Raw genomic sequence first — 18,208 nt, 5'->3', positions numbered from 1 at the left:
GTGGACGAGCCGACGACTATCGATTTAAGCATGAAAGGAGACTAAATGGAATCCAAATGTTTTGCCTTAGAGATGAGACAGTTATCAGTGGCTCGAGGTGTCAAGAGGAGAAAATATCCACACAGGATGGACTGAGTGTGGGTTTTATTCAGGATATTGTGCCAGGACGTAGCTTAAGGCACACACGTTCTTTAATATTCATTTATAATGGCAACCTCAGAGGGGAAGTTTGAGAAACTGACTTCCTGTATAGAGGGCTGCAGGGATGGCGAAGTTAGCATCGCTCTGGTTCCTTCAACAAAAAGCCGATTGGATTTTTCTGTGGATTTTGGATTATTGCAGCTAACAAAGGTTTATGATACTTACAGCATACTCAGCAAGCTCTGATCTTCACAAATGAATATTTTTTGAAAGAATGCGATTGATAGAAGTAAAAAGCTAATGCTAGGCTATAAAGAAACTACACCACTGTGACATAACTGCAATGTCACCACCACTAAACATCCAACTTGTAAAGTTTGAGTTAGACTAGTTTGCAAGAGCCTCTGTTTGAAAGGCGGACTAGTGAGTAGCAACCGCTTTTGTTAGCAACATGTAAAAGCTTCAAGATTCACAGGTGGGGTATTTACTGGTATATTTTACACTGTAGAACAAAATGTGAAAATCTCTTAAGCTTGTGTTAACCATAGACCTTATTTTAGGGATATAACCAAATACCCATTTAAACAAACCCACTGACTTTGAGGCGAAGGCAGGTTCTAAAATGCTAACTCAGTTCCAGGTTTTAGGACTCACAGCACTGTACTGAGGAATTATTTTCAGAAACATAAAGAATGTCAGAATAATTAATCTTTAGAGAAATTGTTCAGTCAAAGGCAAAAGCAATTTATACAGTTCTACAACATGAATCCTCTGAAAACAATTTAGATATTTAAAAAAATCCTGAATATAATAATTCCACTCGACACTGGGGAGAAAATACTGAAGTACAGATTAACAAATATACAACACAGGGGGAATGTCAATGGAAAATGTGTTATTTTAAAACGGCTTATTTCAAAGTATAATAATTAATCCAACCTATGTTAGAGGGGTCTGGTATGAGATTTCACACAGAAAATATATTTGTTATATTTGTTCCAAACCATTTCATTCTGTGCATCCTTGCTGAACACACATCAGACAATACATTGAATTGTATAATATAGATTTTGCTTCAAATAAATTGTAAAATAAAATGAATAAAGCAGGGGAGAGAAAGCGTTAAAGTGGTCAAACTTTCAGCTGAAGACAGAAATACTCATAAACAGAACCTTAATCATTCACCCGTGTTTACCCAACTGTATCATGTCAACATGGCTGCTGTGAAAAAGGTATTTTATTTGCTTTCTCTGCAAAAATTATCCCTTGCCCTAGAACACATACCACTGCATACACATCACCACTTTTTATGAATTCATACCTCACTGTATTATCGCTTTATTATGTTGATTTCACAAACTGTTTTGCCAGTTTGTCTTATTATTTGTATGTTCTGTCCTATCTGAGGTTATAGTTGTGTTACAGTATGTCTCATGTCTTCTGCTATGTCATACTGCATTTACTAAACTAGATCTTATGTCTGTGTGAGTTGAGTGATGTATTCAGTTGATATATCTTTTTCCCATGTAGTTAATCATTAATTTGAGCACATTATACACATTATTACAGTCAGTCGGCTATATAGCAAAAAATCCAATATGTTTGTAAATAGGCTGCAATAATTGATATACTCAAGACACAAGAACTACCACAATTACATCATTTGAAACCAGATTGCCAGAAATAACTAAATGAATACAATATTAAAATAAGGCAAAATGATTGCCATTTAAATGCATAGGATTTGAACGTAATTACCTATTAGTCTACTGTGTCTATAGAATTGTGCTTTAATTAAAATATGTATAATACATTTGGCATAGAAATTATAAGGAATGACCTCAGCTTTCCACATTTCCAGCCCAACAGTCTGTGATAGTGAAATGTACTGTTGACCCTAAAGTCATACAGAGATCATCTGACTGATCACCACACACACACACACACACACACACACACACACACACACACAAGTTATATTTATGAAAAGGACACACACATACACAGGGAGGAATAGTTTACAGAGGCTTCACAGACATAATTTATATACCTGAAAGTGCTTCCACATTATAAGAACACTTTAAGTGTCAGTTCACCCACATTACAAATGAAACATGTTTTATTTTCTCACAGTATGAGATATCTGTGTCTGAGGCAGTGAACAGAGTTCAGTTTGTGGTCCTCACAGCATTGAAAAATCCAACAGTAGCCTTTCCTTCCAAAAACAATTTCCCTGTAACATGGATAATCCAATACATGAGAGTCTGGGGAAATGTGGCCCTCTCATCCCAAAATTATAACTATCAAATGCTTAGTTTCAGATTCATCCATAGATTTCATTTGACCCCTAGGAAACACTTCCAATTCCAGCTTTGCCCCACACCCATTTGCGCAATATGTAATAGTAATGAAGTGGGAACCTATTTGCATATAAGGTACTGCCCAGATGTGAAGAAATAGTAGTTGCACATGCTATTTGATGTAATAGTAAACCTATTTAACCTAATGTCTTACTTATCAATGATGATTCAATGATTAATGTTACCAAGACTTCTGACATAAAAGTGCCATCTCCCAATGGTTTCTATCATCTCTCTGATACGTTCTATAGCTTGAATCAATGGTGCGAAGGGAAATACAACTGATACCCTGTCTAGGACACTGAGAAAGTTATTTTGAGAAATAGTGACTCTGACTCGCCTTTACCATTACCAAGATATGGTCTACATCGTTTCCCTGTGGCAGTTTTTGTTCTCTGATATTTATAACTGATGTTTCTTTTGTTTTTTCTCTCTTAAATGTAATTATTTGTTTGTTTTTTTCATATTTATTTTATTGTTCAGTCTTGTATGGTTTTTCTGTGGATGTTGGGCCTTGGTTATTTTACCAATGTGTCATCCAGGGTGGGGGAAGGGAGGAGTGCAGGGGTGGATCTAGAGAAATATTCATGGGGTGTCCAGAGGGTTGCATGGAGAGTCTAAGGGGTGGCAGAAATATATGCTGATTTAATCTCAAACAATCACATATATCAATATTTGCTTGAAACGCCCCCAAATGAAGATTCTTGAACTTGAAAACATTATTGTGGCACATTAGTAAAGCTTTGAATAGAATTATCTAAAGGTAAATAAATTCCTTCTTCTCTGCCCCTGGAGAAGGGGGAATTTAAAGATTGGAAGAATGCTTGTATATTAGTAGCCTATTACAGATGTATGATGTCCTGTCAGTCTAAACTCCAGGTTTGAGGACACAGTTTTCACAGGAACTAGTTTCTTTTAATATATAGTCTCTATATCTTGATATATCAAACCTGGGCAAATCCAGTCAAAGCAGCAACAAGGAACTTTCATTTTGTGTTGATTCTTGCGGCCTCTGTGGACAAAAGCGGTAGTGTTTCTACCGCCTTGTTTAATTTCAAGGGGAATCCGACCGAATCCGACCGGGTGGCAGACATTAATAACTATATAGGAACAGCCAGTCTTCTCACTGATTATCTTGCTTGTTGATGTAGGTTATTTAAAGGCATCAGTATTAAATTGAGATTGTTTCCTAAAGAGTTGAAAACTTCTTGTAGTAAAAAATATGTTCCTCAAAATTTGGTGAACCAACCCTTTAAACCTAGTGAGAGTCACTGAGCTATATCCAATACATGAACTATAATAAAGCCTAATATGTGGCACTTTGAGGTGCATTACATTCAAATGGATCTTTGGAGAAGCTGTGCTGAACGCTGTACTATGTGTTACAACAATCCCTCGCCTCCTCCACAAGAAATGAGGATATGGAATTAGGGCAGTCCAAAAAAAGAGATTGGAATAGAAAGATGAGCGCCGAGGCTCCAGGGTCTGGTCAAAATTACCTCAGTCTGCTCCTCAAATGAACGCAAATGTGTCCTCACAGCTCTGCTAAAAGCACCAGACAGAGGCTGCTCACTGGCACTCACACCCTTGCACACAAGGCCTTGAATAGCACAGTGCATTAGCTTTCAACTGCATCACTTTGAAGTGACAGGAACATCTGAGTATTGACTCACAAACTAGTTACCACTCGATCCGGGCATCACACACATTCTTCTGCGAAGAATAGCTGAAAAAGATTGATTTTTGTTCTTCTTCTCAGAGGTGATTTGAACTGTGTGAGAATCTGAATATCTCGACAGAAATCATCAAGTCTTTAGAGGAGCGACAAACAAGAGCCTGTGCGCCTCGCAAAGCCCCCAAGTGGCTTTTCAAAGCCCTCTGATTTCAAGTTTCTGTTGGGATCAAGAGGCTTCTCAGACAGCCATTTATGCTGATGTTCTCGACGTAATCGTGCACCTGGTTCACCTCTCCACCCTCCAGCCTCCTGCCTCCCACGGGACACGCGGCTCGCCCGAACGTGGGGCGAAAGCTGGCGGAGAATTAAAGAGACAGAGAAGAAGACGACACACACATAAATTCACTCGCAAGCCCGCGCACACACACCCTCTGATAAAACCCGCCAGCAAACTCTGTCACTCAATTAATGTCTCGTTTTATCTGGTTTTAACATACCTGCCATCCTCAGCTGGAATTAAAGACTCACCTCTCCACCCGCCTCCCCCTCAACACACACACACACACACACACTCCCCCCCTCTAAGTAGCTAAGCACAGTGTGTGGGATTAGGCGCTGTGGTAATAACTTCCATATTGAAAAATGCAAGATTGGGCTTCTTCGTGTTCACAAAGACTTTGGCTCTTATAAACAGAATTGCCTTACACTTCGTATATACCCCCAGACTTAAACCATGTCTGTCTTTTTTCCAGTTTTATCATGTTAAAACACCAGCATGCTGTTTCGGATTCCATGATGCCAAGCGGGGCTAATGCCATGAACTGTCTTGTACAGTGTTTTCCACAGTTCAAATGGCGGATTGGAAACTGCTGACATTCCGGTGGCAGATATTGCTCTCTTGCCCGCCAGCGCCCTAAATCCCCTGTTGCGAGGAGTGTGGTGTGAAATCCATTTACCACAGATTCCTGCAGAAAGCTTGTCATCTCATTGAAAAGATCCCCCTGAAATATGGAAGAAGCCTTTGCCGTAAAAAAAAAATCTTCTCTTACCATATTTCTCTCCCTCTTTGTCTATCAGTCTGTTTCTTTGTCTCTTGTACAATTTTCTGTGAGAAAGAAAGAAATAGTCTCCTGGCAGTAAACAAAGATGGCTGCATTGTCACGGTGGGGTTAATCTTTCATAAAAGGTGTCAGGAGACTTTATACAGTCCTAGCCCCTGAGGCATAAGTGAGGGGTTTATCATTTCTTTTATTTCAGCGTGAGTAGCTGCTGGCGCACTCGCTGCCCTGGCACTGCACCCAACATTTAACCTGACTGATTCGATCAAAAACACACACTGGTGCATCAATCATATTAGTCCCAGGTTATTACTCTGGTCTCATTGTTATCAAATCCTGCACAAAATATAACTTCAGGTCTGCAAAGCCTCACTCTGAATCTATACATATCAAACCTTCTTCCTGCCGCCCACAGCAGACGCACCGGCTCTGGTTTCTGAACACAGAACTGGAAACAAAAAATTGATCGCTGGAAAGTGTGCATTCAGCCTAACGACTCATGTCGCGTCTCCGCAAAGAATTCCGGCGACAGTCGAGTCACGTCACCTCAGGAAGAGCACTCTCAAAGCGAGCTGATGTGCTCTCTAGAGTCAATACTGTGCCTTTTGTCTGAGGGGGAACAAAGGTCTCATACTGTACACCCGCTCTTGAAAGCAGCATTATCACAAGTGACGTCGATAGAGTCTATAAATCCTTCGTCTGATCGGAATCATAATTGACACATTTGATTCTTGTAGTATTCTCCAGCATCAGCATGAAGCCAAATTTTAGCCAATCAGAAGTGGTCCTGATGAGAGTGTGTGGCTATTTCAGGTCCGGATGCCTTTGTGTGCAGCTATGTGTCAAACAAAGGGCCTGCCTGCCGTCCATAGCCCCGCGCTGGGGGGGAGGGAGGACAGAGATGTGGTCTGTGTGTGTTTTGGTTTGGATTGGGGATGGGGGGGGGGGCGCTGTCTGCAGGGAGCAACCAGGCGTGTGAAAATACTCCACACTGACTCTCTCCTCCTCCTCCTCCCCCTCTCCCCCGTCATCTTGACTCCTTTGTGCTCTATTTCTTTCATTCCGCTGTCCTTCTCCTTCATTTTCATGTGCACACCTCATCTCCATGACCCTTTACCTCTCACCCTCTCCTCTTCCTAATGTCTCTGTCTCACCCCTCCACCCCCCCCCCCCCCCCTCCTCCTCCTTCCTCTTCCTCTCTGTCCCTCAGATGTCATCCAGCACACTCCCAGGAGCTAATATTAGCTGGCAACAAATTATAATGGAAAGTTTACCGCCCATTACATCTCCTTTGGTGGGAGACAATCTTTGATATGGAAATGCTGCCGCCGCTGTGTGAGATGCATACATATGCACTACATTTCTGCATGTGTCTGTGTGCATGTGCGTGTGCGTGCGCGTGCGTGTGCGCGTGTGTGAGCCGAGCGTGGGAAGACAATGAAAAATGGAGGGTGTATCCTCAGGGAACCCTGTCGTAAACCATTTCGACAAATTGGGACTGAGGGTACGTTGTCTCTGAGGGTTTGTCGCAGCCCACAGCCAATACACACACACATCAAACTGACACATGACAAATGGTAGGTGTGGATGATGGAGTTACTATGAGCCAATAAGCTCTTTAATGTATTCAAACCCGCTTAGCCACACTAAGTACCAAAGTGCTTAAAGTAGAGGCAGGTTAGTGGGCGCTAACAGTAAGTCTGCAGATGGCAACAAAGAAATACGAGCGTACAGTTAACATACATCGCATCCATAGTTGGAGTATAAATATCATAGCATAAAGAGACAGTAGAAGAAGTCTACTCTAAACGTAAAAAAAATGATGATACATGTCGTGATCAAATGCATCCAATCAGTGATGGAATCCAGCAAACACAAACACAAAGATAAAGAAAAAGGGCTTACCTTTCAGTTCCACATGTGAGAGTCCACTGCTTTTCACACACACACACACACACACACACACACACACATACATCACACACACACACACACTGTCATCACACATGCGCTCCCATGCGCTCACACACACCGTGTGCGAGGAGGAAGAAACGAGTACCCATCATTGTTCTCATAACCCCTCCCACACGGATGCGTAGCTCTGTCTGGATGGAAACATGTAGGAGTAGCACTCTCTCTCTCACACACACACACACACACACACACACACACACACACACACATTCTCACAGTGTCTGACTAAAAAACATGCAGCATCAACAGTCTACCTTGTTGCAGCCTCCCTCTTCTCCAGGAATTCCAGCACACACAGACACAGACACAGACACACACACACATACACATACACACACTCCACTCCTATATGCTTACAGCACACAAAGACTCCCACTCACAGACCGTGTGATCATGTGATGTGTGTGATGCTCGACGCATGCATGCATGTGAGAGCATGTGGTGTCTTTCCACTGCCTGTTCCTCCTCAGCTTCTTCGTGCACCCTGCTGTGATAATGTCTGATGTGTGTACTTTTCATCCGTACACGTGTGCTTCGCCACAAACTATAACAATGCCCCCGCTCTGTGCCCGTGTGTGTGTGAGTGTCTTTTTTTCCAAAGGGGTTAGGTGTTAGGATAAACAAACAGGCACCTTTACAACCCCTCGTTCTGCACGGCCATTGGGGAGGAAACAGCTCTCATGTCGGTTCTATTAGTCCCAGGGGCAGTATGGCTACATGTACATGTTACCCCCCCCGCATTATTGATGGCCGGTAATGGTGCCATTACAACTGGATAGCAAGCTGGTGGATGCCTTTACACAGGGCTGATGAGGACTTGGCCAAATCTCTGCTCTTTAAAAAGGGCGGGGGGGAAAGGCAGAGGGAGGTGTTTTAACAGGGGATGAAGGGTACTATAGGTTGGCCAACCAAAGCCATACTGGACCAGGCTACTTTCTACTGATTACGGCAATATACAAGATAGGAAGCTGATAAATGTTTTAGCACGCCAATATAAAGGCACAGAAGGGCAGTATGATAAGTTGTACTGGTCTGGACCAGGCCGGTCTGGGTTATTTTCTGCTGACTGTAGGTGTTTGAGTCCAGCCAACTGAGCTGTCTGTTTTTCTGATTGTGCAGACATGGTGTAAATCTTAAAGCAGCATGGGCGTACGTAAATCTTAAAAACAGCGGACTGCTACCTTTTAGCAAGATGTTTGCGATGGTGAAAATGTAAGTGTGTGTGTGTGTGTGTGTGTGTGTGTGTGAAAGCCTCTCATTCCTCGGGGAAGGAGCAGCGCTGCTGTGAAAACAGAAAAGGTTGTAAGGTCAGGATTCTATCAGAGTAACATTTACTATCTGTCCAACTAATTAACAATACACACACACACACATACACACACACTTAAATGCAGTGTGTGCGACACTTCCCTTATCGTTCTCTACACATACACACCACAGACATCCTTACTAGCACCCAACTGCATTTCCTTTTTGGGATTTTATTGAAGTCTATTATTGGGGGGAAAAATGCTTCTTCACCTTATTTATTAGTTTATGCATTTGCGTGCTACTATTTTCATTTGTAATGTGACAATTCACGTAAAGCAGTCTTAAACATGAAAACTGCAAATCATATTTTAACAGTTACACTGCTGTCATTTTATTTTTCAATTATAAGATTAATTAATCTGATTTGGTTTCCCTAATAGTACGGTTAAACAAGTGTTCAAATGATGTGATATGTAATTAAATCAAATAAAAGGGTGCAAATTAAGTCACATTGCAATTACTATCGCCAGAATGAAAGTGACATTTAAACAATTTTACAACATGTTTCAGTGTTGTCGCTGAGGCAATTTGCTCAAGTAAAAGTCAGAGTACAGATGTGCTAAAACACTCATTAAAAAGCTAATTAAATTTGTTGCTAACCGTCTTTGTTATCGACTCTGTGATGGAGAACAAAGGATTTCAACGTCCTCTAAGTGACACACGCATGCATGCATGAACACACACACATGCATGCCTAAGTGACACATGATGTGTGCATTAAGTTACTGGTGAAGCGTAATTATTTGCTATTTGAATAGTAAATGCGCCATTCTTTTGCTATTTTAGTACACTTTTACATTAAATTTAATGCAGCAGGGTGGTGAAATACTATTACCATTCCTCTTGCTTCTGTCTCCCTCAACTATTACTCAACTGAATCATTTTTGCCATAATTGTAATTTAAAAAATAGTCCATTCGTCTCTGTAGGTCAGATTCAGAACATTGGCAGTGTATACTTTAGAAATAAATGTTGATATAATAAAATCTAATTTTAGAGAAATACTAATATATGCAATAAGTTAATTCAGGAAGTTCCTTCAGGGTTTGTGTGCATGGTTATCACTTAAAAATAGTCATGTGATAGTGGATTGCATGGCTAAAGAAAAGAATGAGTTTAATGGTCAGGAAATGATGTTCTCAGTGTTGTATTAGTTTCCACAGTAAATCAGTAAATAACATTTCACACTGCAGCTGAGTATATTTAATTGTCCCCTATGGAGAGGCATTGAATTCTAACATACCATGGTATTTTTCTTCTTAAAGAAATGTGTGTCATTTGTGCCACAAAAAATAAATATAAATACAATCATATTTATATCTGTTAATACTGAGCTATATTGAGCATGACACTTCATTCTTGACAGAGTAAATATTAGTCTTAGCTTTTTTTGCAGTTGAAAGCTCAGGAAAGTGGACCATGAGTTACTTTTTTGGGAGTATATTGCTTCAGTTTCTTTTAGAAATACATGTTTTAAGCTCAACTGTTAAATTGTAGCCTATTGCAAAGTAACAGCAAACTCCTCAGTGAGGTGGTTTCACCTATAGAGAGCAGTGCAGAGGCATTTATCTACAGTCTGGGAGTATGTGTGAATTTATATGTTAAACTCAGATATAATGTATATGAAGAGTGTTGTTTGTGCATTGTTGGTTAAAATAAAGTAATTTGTTTTAGTCATTCAAAATGATAGAAATAAAATCTGTCTGTCTTTAAAAACTAATAAATAATAAACATTTTAAATGACTTTTATAAAGCATTTTGAAACACAAAGAATATATCCAACACTGTGTGATGGTGACAAAATTTTAAATGTTAAAATGAAAATGACAAAAATAATATATTAAACAGTTTCTAGACAGAATAAATAAATATATGTGATTGTGAGGGTTGTTTGATTTTTTTTTCTGGATTTAAACAGACCATAATTAAAGATGTGGCCCTTATATGCATTCCACAAAAATGCAAGTGGCTGGAATACCTTTCAGTTTAGAGTACACACCATATGAAATTCAATATAATTCAATATATATACATATGCACAGACAGAAATAATTGAGGCTGTCACTAGAAGCATAGAAATACAATGTGATATGTATTTCACAGCACTGACACAAACACACTGCTGTGTTACAAGGTTCTCTCAGTGTATGCCACACCCAAAGGCCCTTACTCACACACACACACACCATATGGATACTACACTCTGTTCCCTCAATGGCCAGCTCACTCACAAACACACACACACACACACACACACACACACACACACACACACACACACACATACACACACACATACACACACACACACACACACACACACACACACACACACAGCCACAGGGTCAGTGTCCAGTCCTCCTATATGAAACATAAGAGACAGCTCCGTGGGTGACGATCCTGCTATACCGTCACATTATTCTCTGCAGAGAGGAAACCATAGCCCGGCTAACACGGCCGGCGCCTCGCAGCCTCTCGGAGACAGGGAAGGATGACCATGCATTCAGCAAGAAAACCAGATTGAATTACTGCTGATCAAATCAAACAAAACAAATTGAATTGGGGACATCTATTTTTTGTAAACGCCTGCTTTGACATCAGCCTTTCTTTGAAAGTTTAGAAAATCATTTTTTTCCCAGATTAAAAAATTCATATGCAGCATTTCAACCAACCCTGTTTCTCTTCCACATACAGAACACATCTAGATGACTAAGCAGCAGAATGAGATGAACTATGAAGCTGAGAGATATTCTAATGTTTTACTGTGTGAGTTTGTATGTGTTGATAATGATTCACAGCCGGGGTGGGAGGGTTTGTTGCATTACACGGTTGCATACAGTAACTGCTTTGTGCGTGTAGATATTCAAATTATCGCTGGCATGTGAAAGTGCTGAAGCTTCAGGGTATAAAAAGTGGCCAAATATACAAACTCGTACGCTAACAGTGTCAACGCTCTGGGCAATTATTAGCACATAAAAGAAGCTGCTAAATGAAGGGGGGGGGGATATACTGATCACCACTAAGATAAAGGCTGGGGAGGAAACAAGAGCAGAGAAAAAATGTGTGTGTGTCCAGAAATATCAGCCCAGATAAAGACCTGAAAGGGAGGAGGGAGGGTGGGGGGTGGCTACCTGCTCTCTCCTGGCCAACTAATGAGCTGCCCTACTCTCTGTAACAGCAACTCACATTCAATGCAAATTAGGAGATTTTCAGCACAATGACAGATGAAAATAATTTAAACATGTTTGAGATTTCACTTTTCCCAGATGCAGCTATGCACAGAGACACTCAGCTTGGATTCCAGCTATCAAAAGAGAGCAGGTTTTTAAATCCCTGCGGCAAAATCTGCACATTTGCCTTAGATAAGAACCCTCAGATGCTTCAACAGAGATGTGTTTTTCCACAAAGGGTTAAAAATGGCTTTCTGTTTCAGTCCAAACGCGGCCAAAGTTAATGGAACAAAAGCGGCACAGCCTTGGGCACGAGCATAATTTCGTTAAGTTATGGATTAATTAATGAAATACACAAAACAGGGCTGTGTTAATACTTTGTCAATAACAAACATCAACGCCAGCAGAAAGCTTTTCGACAAAGTGAGACAAAATTGACCCCGCCTTTTTTTTTTACATCCGACTACGCATTTTCAGCTGTATGGCTTTGTCTTATGATCCTTTTTTAAAAATGTTGCTTTGTTTCTGTGCTGCAGCCACTTGGAGAAAAGCAAGCGAGACTTCAGGACATGATTCCACATGGGGAGGGAAAAAAAACAGCTGCAGGTAGAATATGAGCATAATGGTCTCTTCAGACCAGGTGAGCCCTGTCCACAGGGGTACCCACCTGCTCAGCTCCATCACCACCACATCCACAATCTCCATGACAACCACTTACCATGACGACCCCCTCCCTTCGCCATGACGACCTCTGTCACCCAGCTGTCCTCCTGAGACCTGTAACGGAGCTAATATGGCTGCTGTTGAGCCCCCGTGAGACAGAGACCACCACCTTCTGCTCTTCTCTCCTCTAATTCCTCACCCTGGGGGGTTAAAGCAACTAAATCTGAGGAAGTGCCTCTCGTTCAGACGATAAAGCCCACTCTATCCTCATGGTTCCAGCGGGTGAAACGACCCTTCGCCTCCCGGCACAGGAATCAATTGGATCTACAGCGTGCTAAACAGGGACTTAACAACTCCCTGGAACTGGAGCTTCTCTCCCTTGTAGCCCACAGAAAATTCAACTCAAGACTCTTCCGGCTTAAAGGCTGCTAGAAAATTCCTTGAATGGCTGCTGTAACTCAGTTTAGGGCCCAATTCCTTGGTTATTTTGAAACTGAGCTGTTTGTGCGCAGAAATGAGAGGACGATTGTGCGCTACAGGAATGTGTGTGCACTTAAGTGTCTATTCCAGCAGAACCCAAACACTCACACACACACAGCTTCTTAAAGCATCTCTTTGTCTCTGGGGGTTGCATAATGATTCCATGACAGCCTGTCAGACATCATATGAAATTGATTCCTCGCAGCAGAAGCTCCCCTCTCCCTCTCTACGCCATTATCCGTATCCCCTGACGACTCCGCTCTTGATCAGCCTCTCTCATCTCTTATTATTTTATAAAGAAGGCCCACCTCGAACAGTACCATCCTGAGCCAACAAAGAGAAAGACACAAATGGATGGTGTAAAAGTTTAAAAGAAAACACTGTCAGACTACTTTCGGAGTGGAAGTCCAGCTATGAACGCGATACCTTTCAGGTCTACCCTCTTTAAAAGCATCGTGGAGCTTTTGACCTGCAGCTTCAGACGGATCAGAAAAAGCTCTGCTCGCCGGTGGGAAAGCAATTAATCTGACCGGAGCAATTATCATCCTTAGAAATATATATTTTCTACACCCAAGACTGTACATTTAAGTGTCTACAATGTGTGAAATTGAGCCTCTAGGCCTCGCAGAAAGTGTAGTAGACGTACATTAAGATGCCGTAGTGTGTAAATGCATGAATGAGTGTGTGTGTGAAGCAGTGAATGTGTGTATATCAGATGCACATGCTCGTGTAGCAGAGTAGTGTGTGACTTACCCCCGGCTGTCCCTGAGGGTTGAACATGCTCTGACAGCGCTGATACTTCTCAGCGTCCTGCTCTTCTCAAAGCTTTCATCTACAGTGTGTTCGCTATCACTCAAAACTCCCTCCTTTTTCCCCCCCAGACACACTCTCCCTTTCTTCCTCCCGCTCCTGTACTATCTCCATCCTCCCTTCTACCGTCTTTCTCCCTCTACCTCCCTTCTTCTCCTTTGTTTCTTCTTTTCTTACTCTCTTACTTCCCTCGCTCTGCATCTCCTACTCTTTTTTCCCACTTTCTCCCTCTTTCTCTCCTGTCCCCCTCTCCCTCCCTCCTCTCATCGTTTTCTTCTCCTCCTCTCTGTCGCCCTCACCAGCGCTCCAGGAGCTTGGTATCGCTGTCTCTCGGCTGGCACAGAGAACAGTCAGACACATGGGAGGGCTGTTTTGTAATCCAGCAGGTCATACCACCCTGGCACAGGAAAAGGGGGGGACTGATGGGATGCAGGGAGGGAGGGGAGGGTGAGGGAGGACTGAGCAGGCCTATACTACTACCTTCCAACCTATACCTTTGCTGCATCCCTCTGTCTGCGAGCTGATGGTCTCTCCCTTTTTTCCCACCGACGACAGGAGGTCTCGCCTCGCTACATCCTCCGTGCAAGTTGAGGTTTTAAGAGTGAGAAGGGGAGGAAGGAAGGAAGAAAACAAGGAAGGGAGGAAGGAAAGAGAAATAATGGGAATGGGAGGAAGTGTGGGAATGAAAGGGGGGATGAGGAAGGAGAGGAAAGGGGAGAGATGCGAATGAAAGGAAAGATGAATAGAGGATGGGTACGCGGGGAGGGATGCCTCGAAGGGTTGTAGACTGAATCAATGAAGCCTCTTAGCCCAGGAAATATTCTGAAGTATGAGAATAAAATGATCAAAATGAACAAAGAGCCCAGTCATGAATTGTGATGCTGTAGACTTTAGGTTACAACCAAGCTACACAGTTGGTGCCACTAGAGTGTGTCTAAAACATACAGACTAGCAGAGGCAGAGAGATTGCTGGTGAGAGACAGGAAAAGACGGAGGTTAGGTCTCAGGGTGACTGACCGGTTGTCTGCCTCGCTGCGAGCTGTCATCTCTCCCACAGATGGTCAAATTGCCATCCATTCAGCTTCACTTTCACCTCCGTCAGCTCTGGAAGATGCTGTTCTTCAACAGTCAGAATGGTTTGGAAATGAGAGGTTTGCCCAACGCTATCGCCACACAGACTGCACAATTCTGCCACACTTGGTATGCTTAATAGCAACTTTTTGTAATCTTAACATGCACAAGGGAACTATGGTATGGTTAAAATTAGGGGGAAAGGTGGTTGTGGCAGCTATATTCAAAAACTAGAAATATGTTTGCAATAAATGAATTTATTGTGTTTGTTCATTATACTGATTAATTAAATTAATTTATGTCGATCCAATGAGAATAAGGCACCTTAAAAGAACGATACTGCTAGCTTCTGAATGCAGGTTTCTAGAAGCGGGAGTCAGACATTGGGCAAAAACCTAATGAGCACATGCAAGAGTGTTATCACCTACGCAAAAAGCATCCTCGATATTAAGGGTGAGTAATGAATATATATTAAAATGAATGTATTAAGTTCAATAGGAAGAGTGATAAACAGTAGTTTTAGTAGCATTAAACACTTATGAGACATTTCAGATTAAGCTTGTGTGTCTCGTGAAATGGTCACAATTTCATGCAAAAACTATTCAGTTCGGATTAGGAAAATATCGTAAGTTACATTACATACTTGACATAACTTATATGAATAAAATGTCATTTCCATACATTACATAAAAGAAATTGTTTGCCTTTGGTTTCACATGGGTTCAAATCCTGTGTTTGTTTGAGGCATCCATCCCTCCACCCGACAACGCTGACTTTCTCGCTCTTTAAACTTCATCACCTGACTTGGCGGGCACATCCAGAATTTAGGGATACTTACAGTGTCATATTTGGAAGCACAGGGCCACCGACAGCAGTGACTGGCAACTTGGGAGTGAGGCCGGGTTGGTTTTGTCACTCACATTTCTCACAGTTAACGCCAGCTCAACTTGGTTATGGCTAGGTTTTATTTATTTATACTATCTCAAAATAGTTTTTTTCTATTTCTATTTCGTATGGTCATCCCTTATCCTTAACCTTGTGGGGCTGCTGGACTCGTGAGATCCTGAAATCTACAGGGGTGGGCGCTATGCGTGACCCAATGTTTGTTAAATAACAATGGTGGCTACCATAGAGGTTACTAAGATGCTGCTAGCATCAGTAATATCGGAACTGGAGAGTATTTCTTCACTGAAAGAAGAGCAAAGGATAGCACTGAAGGCTTTCCTCAATGGAAAAGATGTTTTTGTTTTTCTCCCGACTTTGGTAAGAGTTTGACTACGTTATATGGCTCTTCATTCTGATTGTTTGAAGTTTGTCTGTGAAAGACAGATGGTTCATCCAATCACCTGCCGAGTATTTTTCCAAACAGTTTCCAACAACAGCGTCCCAGATGGTTCTGTGTAACAAACCATCTAGCAAAGTCAGGATACATTATCCTAGGAGTTAATACCATATTGGACAATTCTGCAGCTCACTACCAGTGCAGGAAGTAGTGTGTCCTCCATGCAGCAAGCGTGTGGAGGTCGTCAGACCATAGCTGATGGGTTCAGAGATTGAATTTCGGCCAATGTGTTCTGCCTGTTTTTCTCTCCTCACAGACTGTTTACCTGCATGCAACCAAAGCCCACTCAAAAGTGATTGGTCAATACTACTTGGACTACAAACGGAAACTAGAACGCTTCTGATGCCTTTGCCCACAGACCTCAGCATTTATATACAGATATTTGTTTATAGAGGTAAGATAAGGCATGGTTTAGGTGACAGAAAAGGTGACAGTGAGGTAGTTGTGTGAATACAGAATAGATGAAAGCTTGAGATGAAAATTATAATCCTGGCTTCTTTCTCACTGTAAAGCAAGGCGTGATTGTTGGATTGACAATTTTCCGAAAAGTTACAAACAGACGACATAAAAAAGACGTTGGGGGAGGGTTTCCGACACTATTTGACGACCCACCAAGAAGCACTTGGTTTAAGGCACTGACACCTTTATCGTTCATTAATCTCTAATCTGGCACAGGTTGAGCTGATTATATATGGACATAAAATGTGCACTTAATGCGGCTTTACATGAGTGGTTTTAGCCACCAAACAGAGTTTCAATGTCTTAGATATTTTCATACATTCCACTACATTTCTTATGAAGGTCTTAACCTGTTACACAATTCCCTTGATGCGTCTTCTTCTCTACAGAATTCAGACTAAAGATTATTGGACATTTAAATGCTACTGATTATACTTCTTTGAATGACTGACACTTGTAATTTTATGCATTTTCTATATACTATACTGCAGCAAGGAGAATGTGGTCATAGCCAAGTGAGCTACACATAACTGCCCATGTTAATACATGTAAGCACAATTTAATCTGCTGTAATTGACTGAGCTTTACCTATATGTTACAGTAGGCTGCTTCTAAATGCTGGAGTGGGATATGCTAATATGGCTGTGTCAATGTGTGCATGTGTGTGTGTGTGTTTGAAAGAGTGAAGTTGGCGTGATTGAATGAATAACCACTGAACCATGAAGGAAGGTGAGCCAGAGGGGGTGTGTGTGTGTGTGTGTGTGTGTGTGTGTGTGTGTGTAAGAAGTCTTGGGCAGCAGCCCTGCTTCTTCAGCTGGTTTGAACTGTCTGCCTGTTTAAGTGTTCATCTCGTCTCAAAGTGAAGAGCAGACAAAATGGCTGGATCGACAGAAATACAACATTAAACATTATACACAGATTTATGATGACAATTTATGTTTCTATGTTTTTAACTATATAACTAACTTATCTTCAATTCATGAAAAATGTAAATATATTTCTGTGACATTGGGAAACTGTGCCTCAGATGTATATCTATTTTCTAATCCATTTCTTTTCAGTGACTAATCCCTCATTATACTAGTGATACAGTTTGGATAATAACCATCATATTTCAAAAATTTCTCAGTGGCATTAAGCTGTCAAGTGGCAGCCAAGAAATATCTATTAAATCCATGTGTTGCTGTTTGAAAAATAGAACGTGAAAGCATAAATGCAGTCACAATGGATGGATGTAAGGTACATTGTGGTGCTGGGAACACATAGGCAAACAGTCTTTGATGTAAAGACGGCTCTTTTTGTTGTGGATGAAAGATGTGAATGGGAGAAAAATCTTGCAGCATCCACGCCTCCATCTTCTCTTCACGTTTTAAACAAAGAAGAAGGCTTCTGAAGGTTGATTTCAGTAATGAAGGTATAAAGTTTGGAGCAGACGAGTGAAGATTTTCCCTTCAGTGCATCTAATTTGCTGCACTGGAGTCATATCACTCATCAAACCTATGTGCCACATATGGATTGATGCAAATTCACAGCTATTGTTGAAGTAGGTTAGCTATGCCTTTGAGATGAGGTATTGATTACCTTTCTAGCATGAGCTCTCACAATGGACTGTGAAATTAGTGCTGCCCCCACCATATGTTTAACTGACAGCCTTCAGATCTCATACATACATATCAACTAATACATCCCACCATT

General features: G+C 41.5%; 1 long non-coding RNA gene across 1 annotated transcript in view; it reads right to left on the bottom strand.

Moving 5' to 3' along the window:
- LOC127367578 (uncharacterized) overlaps positions 1-13,971 on the bottom strand; it is a 29,982-nt gene extending 16,011 nt beyond the window's left edge. Inside the window, exon 1 of the long non-coding RNA XR_007885503.1 lies at positions 13,585-13,971. This is a non-coding gene — a long non-coding RNA (uncharacterized LOC127367578). The remainder of the gene's footprint in view (positions 1-13,584) is intronic.
- Positions 13,972-18,208: the final 4,237 nt, after the last annotated feature.

This window comes from Dicentrarchus labrax, unplaced genomic scaffold (genome assembly GCF_905237075.1).
Source record: "Dicentrarchus labrax unplaced genomic scaffold, dlabrax2021, whole genome shotgun sequence".
Classification (NCBI taxonomy): domain Eukaryota; kingdom Metazoa; phylum Chordata; class Actinopteri; family Moronidae; genus Dicentrarchus; species Dicentrarchus labrax.
Note: the sequence above shows the minus strand (reverse complement) of the source record. Positions and strands in the feature narration are given on the sequence as shown.